We start from the raw sequence: 16,372 nt of genomic DNA, 5'->3' as shown, positions 1-16,372 counted from the left end.
CAAGTGTTGTGGTCCCGTGTAGCTTGTGGTATTATATGAGCGGGATGGCTTTCGAGATGCAGGTCATTTATTGCACCTTAGCCGTGCTTGGGTTTTGTAGCGTATGGCGCTATCCGTCTCCCCAAGGTTTTATTTTCGCACTTGGCATGCTTGTTGTCGATATTCGGGTATTTCATAGGTATAAGCATTATGGTTTAATGGGTATTTCCTTATTTATTATTATGTGTGGATCGGGTGGCACACTGCCATGGGTATGTTGTTTGAATCGGGTTGCACGCCGCAACAGTATCAAGTGTGGATCGGGTTGCACGCCGCAATGGTGAGATGTTGAGTACGGTTCCCTATATCTACTTCTGTGTATTTTGTTTTTCATTCTCTGAGAAGGGTTCATAGCGTCTGTTTGACCGTTTAATTTGCTACGCGGGCTGGGTAGTTCTTTTTCAGAGTTCATTTTTTCCTTATGTATCACATTCGAGTTTGTAGCTTGTTGGCGTCATATGAGATTTTTGGCAGTGTTTGAGATGGCTTATTGCCCGAGTAGCTTGTACTGGGTGAGACGAGGATATTGGACCTGGGATCAGTGCAACCAGATTTATATAAGGTATATTAAAGAGAAAATATCGTTATTCAGTTGAGAATGAAGTAATGGTTCTTGTCAGGAGGAGAGACTCCATGATTTATTGATTTGGCAGGCGGTTATGAGTTTCTATACATCTCTTTCGTCGTGGCAGTATTGCGAGAATCGCAATATGGCTCACATGTGTTATGAGGCGTATTGCGGGCATCAGATTCGCGAAATTTCAGCTGTTGTGGTCGGAGGATGTATTATGTGCATGTGAATTATGCGGTGCATGGTGTGAATTCAGCAAAGGTGTACGATCATGTTTTGGTACAGTGTGTAGTGATTGATACGATGTTCGTATGTTAGGATCAGGCTTTGTAGAGAAATACGGAGGTAGGAATTTAGGTCTAAGGCTTATTGACTAATAAAAGGAGGATCTTCAGTCTGGCTCGAACTAATGGGCTCAACTGGGTTGTGGTGGCACGGGTAGGTGTACATGGTGTTGAACAGTGATTTTGGGGCATCTCCGGAGCAATTCTTAGCACGTTCGAGGATGAATGTATGTTTAAGTGGGAGAGAATAAAATGCATCGACTGGTCATTTTGAGATCTAGCGCACCGTTCAGCGGTTCGAGGCCTTGAGTAGCTTCACTTCAGGTATTATGACTTATACGTGTGGTCGGAATTGAATTTTGGGAAGTTTGGAGTTGATTTGGAAAGAAAATTCTAATTTCAAAGCTTTAAGTTGGAAGAATTGGTTAAGGTTTGACTTTTTATGTAAACGACCTCAGAATCGGGATATGAAGGTTCCGATAGGTTCGTATGATAATTTTGGACTTGGGCGAATGTTCGGGTTGAGTATCAGATCACCCGGGAACATTTTAGCGCTTATTATGGAAGGTTGGCAATTTGAATATTTAAGAATTTCCTAAGTTTGGTTTGAAGTGGTATTTTTTGTTATCGATGTCCGCTTGGGATTCCGATCTTTGGAATGGGTTCGTATTATGATCTATGAGTTGTACGCAAAGTTTGGCGTCATTCCAGAATGTTTTGGTATGGTTCGGACGCGTTGGTCGAAGTTTGGAAGTTTGAAAGTTTAAAGAAGGATTTCGGTCGTCGATTCATAGTTTCGATGTTGTTTGGCGTGATTGAGGCCTCGATTAAGTTCACAATGTGTTTTGAGATGCGTTGGTATGTTTGGATGGGGTCCCGGGGGCCTCGGGGTTGAAACGGATCGAAAACAAATTGAAATTGGGATTTGAAGAAGTGCTGGTGTTGCTGAAGATTGGTTCCTTCGCACCTGCAGATGAAGTGGTCGCATGTGCGGCCAAGGGGTCGCAGAAGCGGAGGCGGAGTGAGGATGGCTAGCTTCGCAGGTGCGAGAAAATGCACCGCACCTGCAAGCCCGCAGGTGTGGGCTGTTGGACGCAGAAGCGGAATGGGGGAAGGAGAGGCAGTTCCGCAGAAGCGAAGGATCGGGCACAGGTGCGAAAGCCTGCCCACAGATGCGGAGGTGGAGGGCTTGAAGGGAACCGTAGAAGGGGAGTTTCTGGCCACACCTGCGGAGATGCATAAGCGGCTAATTCACCGCAGGTGCAAAGGTCGCTGGGCAGGGAGGTGTTTTTAATCCGAGACTTAGCCCATTTCTCTCACATTTTCATTTGGTTGGGCGATTTTTGGAGCTCTTGGAGGGAAGATGTTCATCATCTATGTCAAGGTAAGTTATTCTCACATATTGTAAGTTAATTACATGGATTCTATAAGGATTTAAACATGAAAACTAGTAGAAATTGTGGGGTTTTGGTAGAAAACCTAGAAATTGGTAATTTTGGATTTTGACCATGATTTTGGAAATAGAATTAGGAACATATTATATATTTGAGTTCATAATGTTATGGGTAATGTTTATCTTCGAAAATATTCGGAATCTGGGCACGTGGGACCGAGGGTTGATTTTATTGACTTTTCGAGCGGAGTTGGGAATGTTTATAAATTGTTAAAATTGTAAGCATTGGGGTATATTTTGATTGAATTGCACGTTGTATGACTAGTTTTCGATCGTTTGGATTGAATTGAAGAGTTAGAGAGGCGTTGGAGCCGGCTTTGGAACTTCATAGCGAGTTAAGTTTTCCTGTCTAACCTTGTGAGGGGAAAACTACCCCTAGGTTATATTTATTGTTATGTGCAACTAGTTGTGGGTTCTACGTACGCACGAGGTGACGAGATTCCGTACGTAGCTAAAACATGTTTATGTCCGGCTAGACTTAGGACTTTATCCTGTAATATTTGAATTGTTTGGACTCATTTTGCTAGCTTAATTAATTGAAATTTTAACTGAAATTGATTTAGAAACATATAAATATATTAGGTTAAGACTTATCACTTTGAGTTGTTGGCAAGTTATTTGAGAAACGGTAGCGATTATATTCATTTTGTGCTCATGTACTGTATTGTAAGCATGTATCTCGTAATTGGGTAATTTCTTTCCTTTCTTGTGGCATGGGCCGAACGCCTCGGTAGTATAATAGATGCATCTATGGTTCGTGCCGATCGACCCTCGGCAATGTACATATTATTCAGGATCGAGCCAAACGACCTCGGCATAATCGTGCGTTATATCGCTGGTAGTTCGAACACTCACGAGTTTATCTTTCTGCCGATGCTCGGCATTTTATACGGTATTCCTTATTCATTGATATTGGCACTTGACATTTCTAAGCCATCAAGGTAGAATATAAGATTGAGAAATTCATACTTTGAAGTAAATATTTGAAAGATTATATAACTTACAGATTTACCCCTTTATCGTTGTGCACTTCATATCTGTTATGAATTATTATATTATTTTATTTGACCTCTAGTAAGTGTCGATGTCGATCCCTCGTCACTACTTCTCCGTGGTTAGGCTAGATACTTACTGGGTACGCATTGATTTACGTACTCATGCTGCAGTTCTGCATTAAATGTGCAGGATCTGACAGGTTCATTTGGTGATTATCTTGGCACATAGGCGCACCTGTTGAGAGGACTTTATGTGAGCTGCATTCCAGGCTACACATCGCAGTCCACTGATCTCCATCGTACTATTTATTTTATCCTGTCTTATTTACATTCTGAACAGATGTTGTATTATTATCGTACTCCTTAGAAAAATGCTCATGCACTTGTGATACCGATTTTTGGGGTTATACTAGTTGATGCTTACGGTTTCATATATTAGCATCGCCTTTCATTTTTTTTTACAAACTACAAATTTTATACATTCCCGTAGATTTAAAAGTGTAAAGTTCCATTCTTATTAAAACTTATGATTTTGAAAGTAATAAAATGAGTAATTAAATAGACCAATCACCGTTGGCTTGCCTGACTGCTACGTTAAGCGCCATCACGACCTATAAAGGATTTTGGGTCATGACAACTTGGTATCAGAGCCTTTGGTTCACTTGGGTCTCATGAGTCATGAGCATGTCTAGTAGAGTCTTGCGGATCGGTACGGAGACGTCTGTACTTATCTTCGAGAGGCTACATGATAGTTAGGAGCACTTCCCTTCTTGATTCTTCATCGTGCGGTTTGATTCCTTTGAGGCTTATGCCTTTATTTCCTTCCTACTCAATCTTACGCGACATGAAGCGCTTGTTATCAATTGAGCGTCGAGGAGTTGTGGCGGTACTGTGATCTCGTCCAATTTCACACTTCAATTCAAGGTTATGAAACGGTCAATGCAATAATAGTACCCAACAAGAATCGAGGTCGAATTCCGCAGGGAGCTATATATGGAAGTTAGTAGTATATATTGTAGTGTATGAATTTGACTATCTAAATTTACACTTCCACAAAATTGGGTTGTTTTTAAGTCTAATTTAAATCTAAGATTGCAAGTTTAGAAATAAAACCAAGAGAATGGTTTTTGTTGTTTTTCAAGGTTTGTAAAAGCCTAGGGCTTTGAAAATCACCTAGGTGTTTGCCTAATGGGATATAAACCTTAATGCTTGTTTTATTGATCGTGGTGTATTATAGCTATCAACACTTAATTATCCACTCAATACCTCTCGGTCAGAGAGTGGTTTTTTCCAATTTGGCTTTCTCAAGTCCAAATGAGAATTGAACAAAACGGTTGATAAAAGCTCAAGTCGGGTTATTACTATCTCTAGGTTGAACCCTTTAATTGGGATTATCAATCTCTCGATTCACCCAATTTCTTGTTAGCCAAGTTTTCCTAGACTAAGTCTCTCTTTCTCAAGTAGAGACTAAGTCAATTAGGCATGAACTAATGTTTGCAATCATTAATTCCACAATTAAAAGCATAAACAAGGCTAAATAATAAATATCCAGCCATAAACAAGCATTAAATTAAACACCCATTAAGTTTACACACTAGGGTTGAGTCACAACCTTAGTAAATATCTAGCTACTCATGCTTGCAATTGAAGAAATAGAAGAAGAAATGATAATTGAACTCATATTGCAAGATTAAAATGATGAAATCTATGTTAAAATAGCTCAAAATATGAAAAACTACTAAAAGAAAAAGGAAACGGCTATTGTAGCATCTGATATAAAAAATTGACCTAAAATTGTGAAACTCGTCTATTTATACAGGGTTGGAAATTTCGGACAAAATGCCCTTCGGGACGTTCTGGGGCCGCACAATTCCATGTGCGGTCCGCACTTTTCTTCAGCTTGTCAGGATTGGAAGTCTGTGTCGCATAATTCTGATCTGCGGCCGGATGGCACTCTTTATGTGGTCCGTACTTTTACATGTGCGACCGCACTTGATCTTTTGCAGTCCGCACTTTTACTTCTGAGGCCGCATAACACTTCTTCTGCGGCCACACAATTCTTGTGCGGTCCGCACTTGTGAGGGACTTGGAAAGCACATTCTCTGTACTTTGCTCCTGGCTCAGCTTTTGCGGCCACACAATTCATGTGCGGACCGCACTTTGCACCAAACTCTGCTGACTTTTCCTTCATAATCTGCGGCCGCAGATGATATTCTGCGGTCCGCACTTCTGAGCTTCTGTGCCTTTTATGTCCTTGAGTTTAGATTACTCCTTCTTGAGTTGAATTTCATCATGGGAGTTCATCTTCTAATATTCCTGCAATTAAGCACATTTCATCAGCTTTCTGGAACATAATTAAATACGTTTGGACTAAAACAAAAGCTAAAAGGCGCTAATAAGTAGTCAAAATCTCCATTTATCAACTCCCCCAAACTTAAGTTTTTGCTTGTCCTCAAGCAAATAAATTAGTTCCCACCTCCACAAGTTAATGACCATTCCAGCTAATCAAAAGTGAGTCATTCACACATCAATTGGGACCAACAATTACCCACACCACTTATGAATTATCAAAAAGGCAACAAGTTAAACTTTTATGCACAAATAGTTCTAATATGACACTTGAGCATCAAGAGTTGACTTTATTCATCAAGGAAGCTCGCTCTTTCATGTAGGTCAATGTGGATCCCAAACTATCTCACATAAGAATTTTAGCACTCAATTCAATATTTGCAAAAGGTCGCTCATCTCTCTTAAAAGAATATCGCAAGTACGGCTTTAAGTACCATAGACTTGCCCCTCATGTAGATCACCACTAATGTAAGATCACTCGACTTGAAATCACGTAGGGCTTTTTCGGAATACAATGAAGGCTTTTGGACTAAGGTTGGATATGCTTATGATAGAACATGTCATCTTTCCTTAAGCACTCCATTTTCTGTTCTCGGCTCATGCTTTTCCAATTCTTTGAGGCATTTTCTTTTTCTTGGGGGAACTAGAGAGACTTAACATCACTCTTTATTGATCATGACATTCATTTTCTCCCTCTTTGATTTATCCATTCTTTACATCACTATTTTTCTTTGAAACCCTTCAACTCTTCAACTTATTCACTTTCTTTTTGCCTTTTTCTTTTTGTTCTTTCCTTTTCTTGCCTTTCCTTTTCTTCATTTCTTTTCTTTTATTGTGCCTTGATACCAATTTCAAGTTCCTCGTCTCTCCCCCAAACTTACATTTTTAGCCAATTATTTCATAAGAGTGTTGGAAAGCTCGGGTGCCAAGAGAGGGTCACGACCAAACGGGTAAAGGCTTTTAACATGATTATCGCATTATAAAAGGTTCGAGGCTCAAAAGGGTTGACTAGAGGTAACAACATTGGTGGGCAATGGAAAACTTCAAACAGGTCAAGAAGAGCCTACAATCACTTCTCAAGCCAAGCAAAACTTAAGATTTAGCCTTGAAACACATTCGGGGCAAGTTCTAGACCATTCGCACGGGTACTTGGACTTTCAACAAAAACATCTCACCTCTCACACAACTGGATTGTTAAAGAGGATAGAGTCGAGGGCCCACAACGACCATATTCAAGATTGAAAATCACTATAGTTCGATTAAACCACTTCGATGATTGCCTAAGTCAACACAAGAGTCACAAGGTCACTAACTAGAGCTATTTCTTTCCAAAAACCTTGTTTTTAACCATAAGCGCGTAGTTAAGTGTGTTGGTACCAAGTGAAGCATGTTTGACTCTTCGAGCATGACTCAATTAGGTATTTTTATTCATTACTACTACTATTATTACCTAAACACCAAAAACGGACTCAATCCCTTAAGAAGGTTCTCACGCCATCCATCGTTGAGAAGAGTCACATGGTTCTCACAAAAACTACCTTTGGAAAGAACCATGATATTAAGAAAACCAAAGGCTACTAAAACATGAAAATAAGCTATTAAATAAAAAAGAAGCAACTTAGTTAAACACTAACTAATAAAGAAAACAAACATAAAAGAAGCTACAAAACAAAAATTATTGAAAGCGTAACGAATATACATAATGAGAGAGTAGAGAGAATATATACATAATGAGAAAGAAGAAGAAAATAATATTAAGTTAATTACAGGCCAAATGTCTCAGAATTATCAAAATATATCAAATAAACTCCCCCCCCCCCCCCCCCCCGCGCGAATAAAAATAAGCATTGTCCCCGATGCTTAAAAAAATAAGAATAAAGGAAGAGTGAGAGTGAAGAAAACTCCCTATGGCTCTATGGCCATCTCTGTGTCCCCATCAGTGGCACCTACCTCAGCCTAATCCAATTGGATCTCATCATCCTCAAGTCCGGGAGTGGCTGGGTTTGTGAACATATGACGTACTGCCTCGGCAGTGTTGGCAGCAGTGTCTGGCTCCTCAGTCTGGCCAGTTGGTGCTGTAGGTGCTGTAGGATCTGGGCCTGGGTGGTGCGGGTCTATTAGCATATCAAATGGAATGTCTCCGGCTGCTACAATCTTGGTAACCTGTCTCCTGAGCTTGTCCACTGACTCCTTGGAGGCCTGGGACTTCCATATCTTCTTCACTTCCTTTCCCAGCTCTTCTATCACTGACCCATGCTGCACTAGAGTGGCCATTATTGTGTTCTGATTTTCCAGAAGTTTCTTCAAGGTTTCTTCAACTGTGGGGGGAATCTGGGGTGCCGGAATGGATGGTTGTGCTGCAACATGACTAGATATGTCATACAGCATTGCAGTAGCTATCTGCATCCAGTTGTTGAGGCTCGCCAGTGTTTGGGAGACTCGCACCGCAGTCAGTAGAGCAGTAGGCATCAATACCGGCTTCAAAGCCGAGGTGGAAGGCACTGAGGCGAAAGGTGGGGACATGGCAGCTGCACTGGCTGAAGGCTCTGCTGAAGTGGATGGCATATAGGTTGTCTCTACAACTACCACCGATGGCGCATCAGAATAGCCTATGGTGGTAGTCGGCTGACCCTTTCTCTTAGGGTTGTGCACATACATCAGAGAATACCATGAGAAAGGCTTCTTAGCCCGAACTTTTGTATCAAAATCTCTTGGATCCACCCGTGCATCCGTAAGGTACTCAGTGATGGTGTTGGGATACGGGTAGGAGGTATTATCTTGCCTGGCGACCACAGACATGTTGGTCGACATCACGGCATCCATATTGATCGGGTACCCGACCATGATGAAGGCGACTAGAACTGCCTGCAGAATAGGTAGGTTTGTTTCATTCTGGTACGGGTCTAGTCTCCTGTATATGAAGGTCATTCATCCCTTCACCTTGAAGTTTAGGGTGTTCTACTAAATAGGAACCCCTGCTGTGATCCATGGTGGTGGTGGCCTCAAGGCTGCAAGAATCTCACCTAGCCATGGGCGAGCTGCATCACCCATCACCAGCTTCTCCAAGTACCGTGCAGGCTCAACATCCTCAAACCCCAAGTAGGAGTTCAATGTGTGCCGGTCAAACCACACCTTCAGATTCCTCATTTTTGTCACTTTGGTGCCTTTTTTTATGTGCGCCACATTGGCGTAGAACTCCCGAACCAAATACTCCTTGGCGTCCTTTACACTCTGGGTGAACCACATCCACCCCTTCTGCTCTTGGAACTGTCTCAAGACAGCTGGATTGTACTTGTCAAGGTCTTTTAGTTGGAACTGTCGCTCAAGAGTGAGAGATCTCACCGGCCACCACCCATGGAAGCTAGTGAAAGTAGCTAGACTGACAAACCGGTCCTCCCAGACCTCTTTATTCTTTGACCTTTCAAGGCCGGCAACTGTGGTATCTCCCCCTCGGCCATCATCCTGAATATCATCAATTGTATGTGCTTCAGGGACGGGTGTAGAGGAGGGCTTTGAAGCCTGATTGGCACTCTCCGTACCCTCGGAGGTGCTATGTGAGGAAAAAGGCTCGTCCCGCAGTTGATACCTTCCCGATGGCTTTGGATGACTGCTCTTGAACTGAGTTGCCCTCCGATGCTTCCCTAGATGGGGTATAAGAACTGGATTCGGAGGGCTCCGTATTTCTTCCTCGGCCGTTTGTAGCCTTCTTTGCAATTATCTTTTGGAGGGTGAGGGGTAAAGTACTTTTGCCTCGGCCTTTGGAAGGTTCACCCCTCCCCTTTGAAGTATCTCCTCGGCCTCGAGATCTAACCATTTTCTGTAACAAGCAACAACAGGTGTCCGTTGTAATTAAAGTGTAACATATAAGAACACACCATAGACACAGTGAACACACAATGTACAATATTCTTGCGGGGTAGGGGAGTGCGGTCTGCACAATTATAAGTGCGGTAACAGGCAAGGCATTGCAGATCGCACAATTTCTTCTTGCGGCCATAGAATTGGATCCGCGGTCCGCATAATTATTAGTGCGATCGCAGAACTGGAGTGCGGTCCGCACATTTTCTATCGCGGCCGCACATCAGATTCACCAAAATTTCAACTCTCTAAAGACAAAGATTGGGCTGTTTTGCGGCTGTACTCACTTTTTGCGGTCGCGATCGAATTTCTGCGGTCCACACAATTTTTAGTGCGGCTGCAGAATCATGCTTGACCAATGTGCCCTAATCTCAACTTCTGCGGATCGCACAATTTATTGTGTGGCCTCAGATTCCAAAACATTTACGAGCAGAATTTCAAGGGTTAATAATCTTTTTACAAATTTGACATGGTATTACAATTAAGCATGAAAATCAAGTTACCCATTCCCCATAGAGAAATTATCAGGTGACCCAACACAGTTTAAACCCCACATGGTTGTAAAATTTAAATCTACTGACAATTGGCCTAAAACTACCTAACAAATTATAAATTAAACTAAAATTTTAAAAAACAATCTATGAGAAATTAAAGCATACCAGATATGAAGTAGTGCAAATGAATGATCACAGATGTTGATTGTATGTGGCGGATGATTTAGCATATGCTCTTAATATTTTAGATCTTTGAGTGCTTAGAGAGGGAAAAAAAATGTACAGTAGCCCTAAAGTTACTATTTATACTGGACGGTCTGGCTTGAGGGACAAAGGGATGAGTGCGTCCGCAGAATTCCTTCTGCGGTCCGCACTCTGTTACCTGGGGCTCAAAAGCCCTTGCTGATCTGTGGTCCGCAAAATTTATGGTGCGACCGTAAATTTTTGTTGCGGACCGCATATTTTGGTGTGCGGCCGTACTTTGGCCATTTCTCTAACAAACCAAACTTCATAGAGTTTGCATTTTCTCTTTCCAATTTGTGCGGTCCGCACTGCAATTGTGCGGCCGTTGTTCCCTTTTCCTGTAGCAATCACAATTGTGCGGTCCGTACAATATACATGTGGTCCGCACTTCTTTCCATACTTAGCTAATTTTCTGAGTACAGTTTCTGTAAAGTACACTCATCCCTGCAATACACTTCAAACCTAATTAGCACAAAAATAACACCTATCTACAAAAGAAGAAAAGAAAAGAAAAAGAAATATGGGTTGCCTCCCAAGAAGCGCCTGATTTAACATCGCGGCACGATGCATATTGCCATCATTTCAAATGAATAATTGCCATCACGTGGCCATCATCAACTTTTCCAAAATAATTCTTCACCCGATGACCATTTACTCAGAATACCTCATCATTTTTGTTCTTCAAGTCCAAAGCATCAAAAGGTGTCACACCCACAATTTCAAAGGGACCATTCCACTTAGATTTCAGCTTTCGGGGAAACAACTTCAATAGTGAGTTGAACAACAAAACAAGATCGCCCACCTTGAACTCCTTGTTCCGAATGTATTTGTCATGAAGGTACTTCATATTCTCTTTGTACAAGGACGAACTTGCATATGCATGGTACCAGAACTCATCCAATTCATTCAAGTGTGCAACCCGCAAGTTAGCGGCCGCATCCCAATCAAGATTCAACTTCTCTAAAGCCCACATGGCTTTGTGCTCAAGTTCTATCGGAAGTTGATAAGCTTTTCCAAACACCAACTGGTATGGAGACATCCCGATAGGAGTTTTGAAAGTAGTCCGATAAGCCCATAGTGCATCATCAAGCTTCTTTGACCAATCCGTCCGGTTAGCATTCACTATTTTGGACAAAATACTCTTTATCTCCTAGTTGGAAACTTTCACTTGACTGCTATCTTGTGGATGATAGGGAGTCGTAACTTTATGAGTGACACCATACTTGCCAAGCAAAGTTTCAAAAGCCTTGTTGCAAAAATGCGACCCCCATCGCTTATGATAGCCCGCGGAGTACCAAATCTTGTGAAAATATTCTTCTTCAAGAATACCACCACACTTCTCGCTTCATTGTTGGGTAGAGCAATGGCCTCAACCTATTTAGACATATAATCAATCGCGACCAATATGTAGGTATTTCCACAAGAACTCACAAAAGACCCATGAAGTCAATACCCCACACATCAAAGATATCAATCTCCCAAATGGTAGTGAGAGGCATTTCATTCTTCTTCGAGATTCCACCGGACGGGTTGGCATTCATTACATCTTTTCACCATATCACTTGCATCTTTGTAAAGAGTGGGCCAATAGAAACCGTAACTTAGCACTTTGGCCGTCATTCTTGCTCCGCCGTGGTGACCACCATAAGGCGAAGAATGGCAAGCCTCACGAATAACATTTTACTCTTTATCTGGTACACATCTTCTAATTACCCCATTCGTGAAAATTCGAAAAAGGTATGGCTCATCCCAATAATAATCTTGACCATCCCGTTTGAGCTTCTTCCTTTGATTTGAAGAGACTCATCCGAGATGATTCCACACACAAGGAAGTTTGCTAGATCAGCGAACCATGACACCCCCTTCATGGAAATATCCAAGAGTTGCTCATCGGGAAATGAGTCATTGATTTCAAGGCCATCATGCGTCCTCCCCTCCTCCTCCAAACGAGACAAGTGGTCCGCCACTTGATTTTCACTCCCTTTTAGATCTTGGATGTCAATATCAAACTCTTGCAACAATAGCACCCATCTCATCAACCGAGCTTCTGAATCTTTCTTACTCATAAGATAGCGAAGTGCCACATGATCCGTATGAACAATAACATTTGCACCCATCAAGTATGGGAGGAACTTCTCAATTGCAAACACAATGACAAAGAGCTCTTTCTCTGTAACCGTGTAATTGACTTAGGCATCATTTATGTTCTTACTAGAATAGTATACCGGATGAAAGATCTTATTTATACGTTTCCCAAAAACTGCCCCAACCGCTGTATCACTAGCATCGCACATGAGCTCAAAAGGAAAACTCCAATTAGGAGCGGTGATAATGGGAGTGGTTGTCAACTTGATCTTTAGCAATTCAAAGGCTCTCATGCAATCATCATTGAAGTTAAACTTAGCATCTTTCTCTAAGAGCTTGCACAATGGGTTCACCACTTTAGAAAAATCCCTTATGAAGCGTCGGTAGAACCCCGCGTGACCCAAGAAACTTCGAACGCCTTTCACTGAAGTTAGAGGTGGAAGTTTAGAAATCACCTCTATCTTCGCCTTGTCTACCTCTATGCCATTCTTTGAAATCTTGTGGCCAAGGACAATGCCTTCCTCGACCATGAAATGGCATTTCACCCAATTCAGCACCAAGTTCGTTTCTTCACACCTTGCCAATACTCTATCCAAATTTGCCAAATAATCATCAAATGAATCCCCGACTATCGAGAATTCATCCATGAAGACTTTAAGGTAGTCCTCTACCATATCCGTAAAGATCGCCATCATACATCTTTGAAAAGTCATCGTTGCATTGCATAAGCCAAATGGCATTCGCTTGGAAGCGAAAGTGCCATAAGGACATGTGAAATTTGTTTTCTCTTGATCTTCTAGGGCAATAAGGATTTGGTTGTAGCCCGAATATCCATATAAAAAGAAATAGAAAGCACGACCGACCAACCTATCAAGAATTTGATCAAGGAAGGGAAGTGGAAAATGATCCTTCCTCATGACTTTTTTAAGCTTGCGATAGTACATACACACTCTCCACCCGGTCACCGTTGTTGTAGGAATCAAATCATTCTTTTCATTGTTGACCACTATCATGCCCTCTTTCTTTGGGACACATTACACCGGAGAAGTCCACGAACTATCGAAAATGGGGTAGACAATACCGGTATCCATCCATTTGATAATCTCCTTTTTGACCATGTCTTGCATAACTTCGGTGAGTCTCCTTTGATATTCAATAGATGGTTTGGCATCTTCCTCCAAGTTAATCTTGTGCATGAAAAATGTGGGGGTTATTCCCAAAATATCCGCCAAAGTCCATCCAATAGCTTTCTTCCTCTTGTGGAGCACCGCCAATGTGGAGTCAACCTGCACGTTAGTCAAACAAGCGGAAAGAATAACCAGTAAAGTAGAACAAGGGCCAAGAAATTCATACCTAAGATGTGGAGGCAATGGCTTCAATTCCAAGGTAGGAGGCTCTTCAATTGAAGGCTTTGTAGGAGGAGGTTTCCTATTCTCAATATCCAAGGAAAGTTTTCGGGGTGCATAGTTGTACGACCCCATTCCTTGCAAAGAATTCACACATTCCATGAAGCTATCCATCTCGTCATCGTCAAATTTGAGCAAGACAACCTCCAACATATCACCCACATTAATCGTGGCACTTGTATCATCAATAATCACATCGGTCACCAAGTCCACGAAAGAACACACTTCATTGCAATTTGGTTGCCGCATAGATTTGCACATGTGGAACATCACCTTTTCATCACCTACCCGAAAAGTGAGTTCTCCGGCTTCCGCATCAACAAGAGCCTTCCCCGTGGCAAGGAAATGTCTTCCAAGAATAATCTGCAACTCATAGTCCACTTCAAAATCAAGAATAACAAAATTCGCGGGAAGAATGAACTTATCAATACGAACCAATACATCTTCAATCACTCCCAACGGTCTCTTCATTGTATGATCGGCCATTTGTAATCTCATAGATGTGGGTCTTGGTTGCCCAATTCCCAAAGTCTTAAAAACTGAATAGGGCATCAAATTTATACTTGCCCCAAGATCACGAAGAGCTTTAGCAAACTCGGCACTTCCAATGGTACAAGGGATTGTGAAAGCATCCAGATCATTCAATTTAGGAGCCATCGAATGCATAATCACACTCGCTTGATTAGTGACCTTGATAGTTTCAAAATTCATCGACCGCTTCTTTGTCACCAAGTCCTTCATAAACTTTGCATAATCGGGCATTTTTTTCAAGGCGTCAACTAATGGCACATTTATGGGGAGACTCTTCATCATGTCAATGAACGCTTTGAATTGATTCTCGCCATTTTTCTTGGTGAGCCTTTAAGGATATGGAGGAGGTGGATTAGGCAATGGTGCCTTAGCCTTTTGTACTACCGATTATGGTGTGTCAATAACATGATCCCTAGACGGGTTCACTTCCTCTAGAGTCTCTTCTACAATGTCATCAATAGCAATCTGCACTTCATCATTTGCTTGCACCACATTGTTCGGGATCTCCTCTTCTTCTACCACTTGCTCATCATCCACAAGTTGCCTTTGACTTGAGGTGGGTGCATTCCCACCTCTTCCACTTCTTATAGTAACAGCCATGACATGCCCCGTATTATTCCCACCTTTTGGGTTCACCACCGTGTCACTTGGTAGTGCCCACTTATGATGAGAATTTAATGCTTGAAAGATTTGTCCCATTTACACTTCTAAGTTACGGATCGATGTGTTGTGTGAAGCAAGTTGAGCATCGGAATCGGCATCCTTATCCATCATTTGCTTGAACATGTTCTAAATATGGCCCATTTCATTATTGGAAGAACTAGGACCATGGGAATGATAAGGAGGTGGGTTGTTCGGTTGTTAAGACATCATGGGCCTTTGAACACATGACCCCCGATTTCCTTGATTGTTGTTCCACCCTCCTTGATTGTTGACTCCCCCATGGCCTTAGTTATTGTTGTTATGCCAATTACCTTGATTATTGCTTCCACTCCAATTGCCTTGACTGTTATTGTTACTCCAATTGCTTTGATTGTTTCCACTACTCCAACTACCTTGGTTGTGAGAATTCCAATTGACTTGATTATTTTGAGGTCTCCATTGTTGTTGGCTAGGGCCTTTGTAGTTGTTTCTATGCCCTTGAAAGTTGTTCACATATTGGACCTCCTCTTCTTGGTCATTGTAAGATTCATCTTGATCAAATCCACTATCATCTTGCACAAAATTGTTCACTCTTTGTTGCACTTGTGTACTTCTTGTTCTTCGCTTGTTCACCATCATACCTACTCCCTCCATTGCATTGACTTGCCCCGGGTTTTGCACTTGTTTAAGTTGAGCCTTTGCCAATTGGTTCATGGTGGTGGTTAATTCGGCTATGGCTTGCCCATGGTCATGCAATTCTTTGTGAAGGTGAATCACATTGGGACCATCCTGTGGAACATTATCCGGGATTGCCATGCTGATGAAGTATCCACCATCTCATTCAAAATATCACACGTCTCCGCATAAGGCGTAGTTATGAAGTTCCCATCGGCAAGTTGATTCACTATACATTGGTTGGTTGTATTAATCCCCCGATAGAAAGTTTGTTGAATCATGTTCTCCGTCATATCATTGTTAGGGCATTCTTTCACCATTGTTCTATACCTTTCCCATATCTAGTGTAGTGGTTCATTGGGCTCTTGCTTGAATGCTAGAATTTCATCCCGAAGAATAGCCATGTGCCCAGGAGAGATGTACTTAGAAATAAATTTCTCTACTAATTCATCCCAAGTATGAATGGAATGATTTGGCAAACGTTCCAACCAATCTAAAGCTTTAACCCATAGAGAGAAGGAGAAAATCCTTAGCCTCAAAGAATCCTCAGAGACATTTGTTTGTTTACTCCCCCAACACGTATCTACGAACCCCTTCAAGTGCTTTTTTATGCATTTTGACCTGGTGCACCGGTGAAAAACCCTCGTTGCTCGAGAAAAATGAGAATCACGTTGGTTATTTAAAAGTTTCCCACCCTAATACAGGGAGGGACTATAGCACTTGCATTCCCTTAATTCGGCAACATCC

The sequence above is a fragment of the Nicotiana tabacum genome, chromosome 21 (genome assembly GCF_000715075.1).
Source record: "Nicotiana tabacum cultivar K326 chromosome 21, ASM71507v2, whole genome shotgun sequence".
Classification (NCBI taxonomy): domain Eukaryota; kingdom Viridiplantae; phylum Streptophyta; class Magnoliopsida; order Solanales; family Solanaceae; genus Nicotiana; species Nicotiana tabacum.
The sequence above is the reverse complement of the archived record's forward strand: the minus strand, read 5'-3'. Positions refer to the sequence as shown.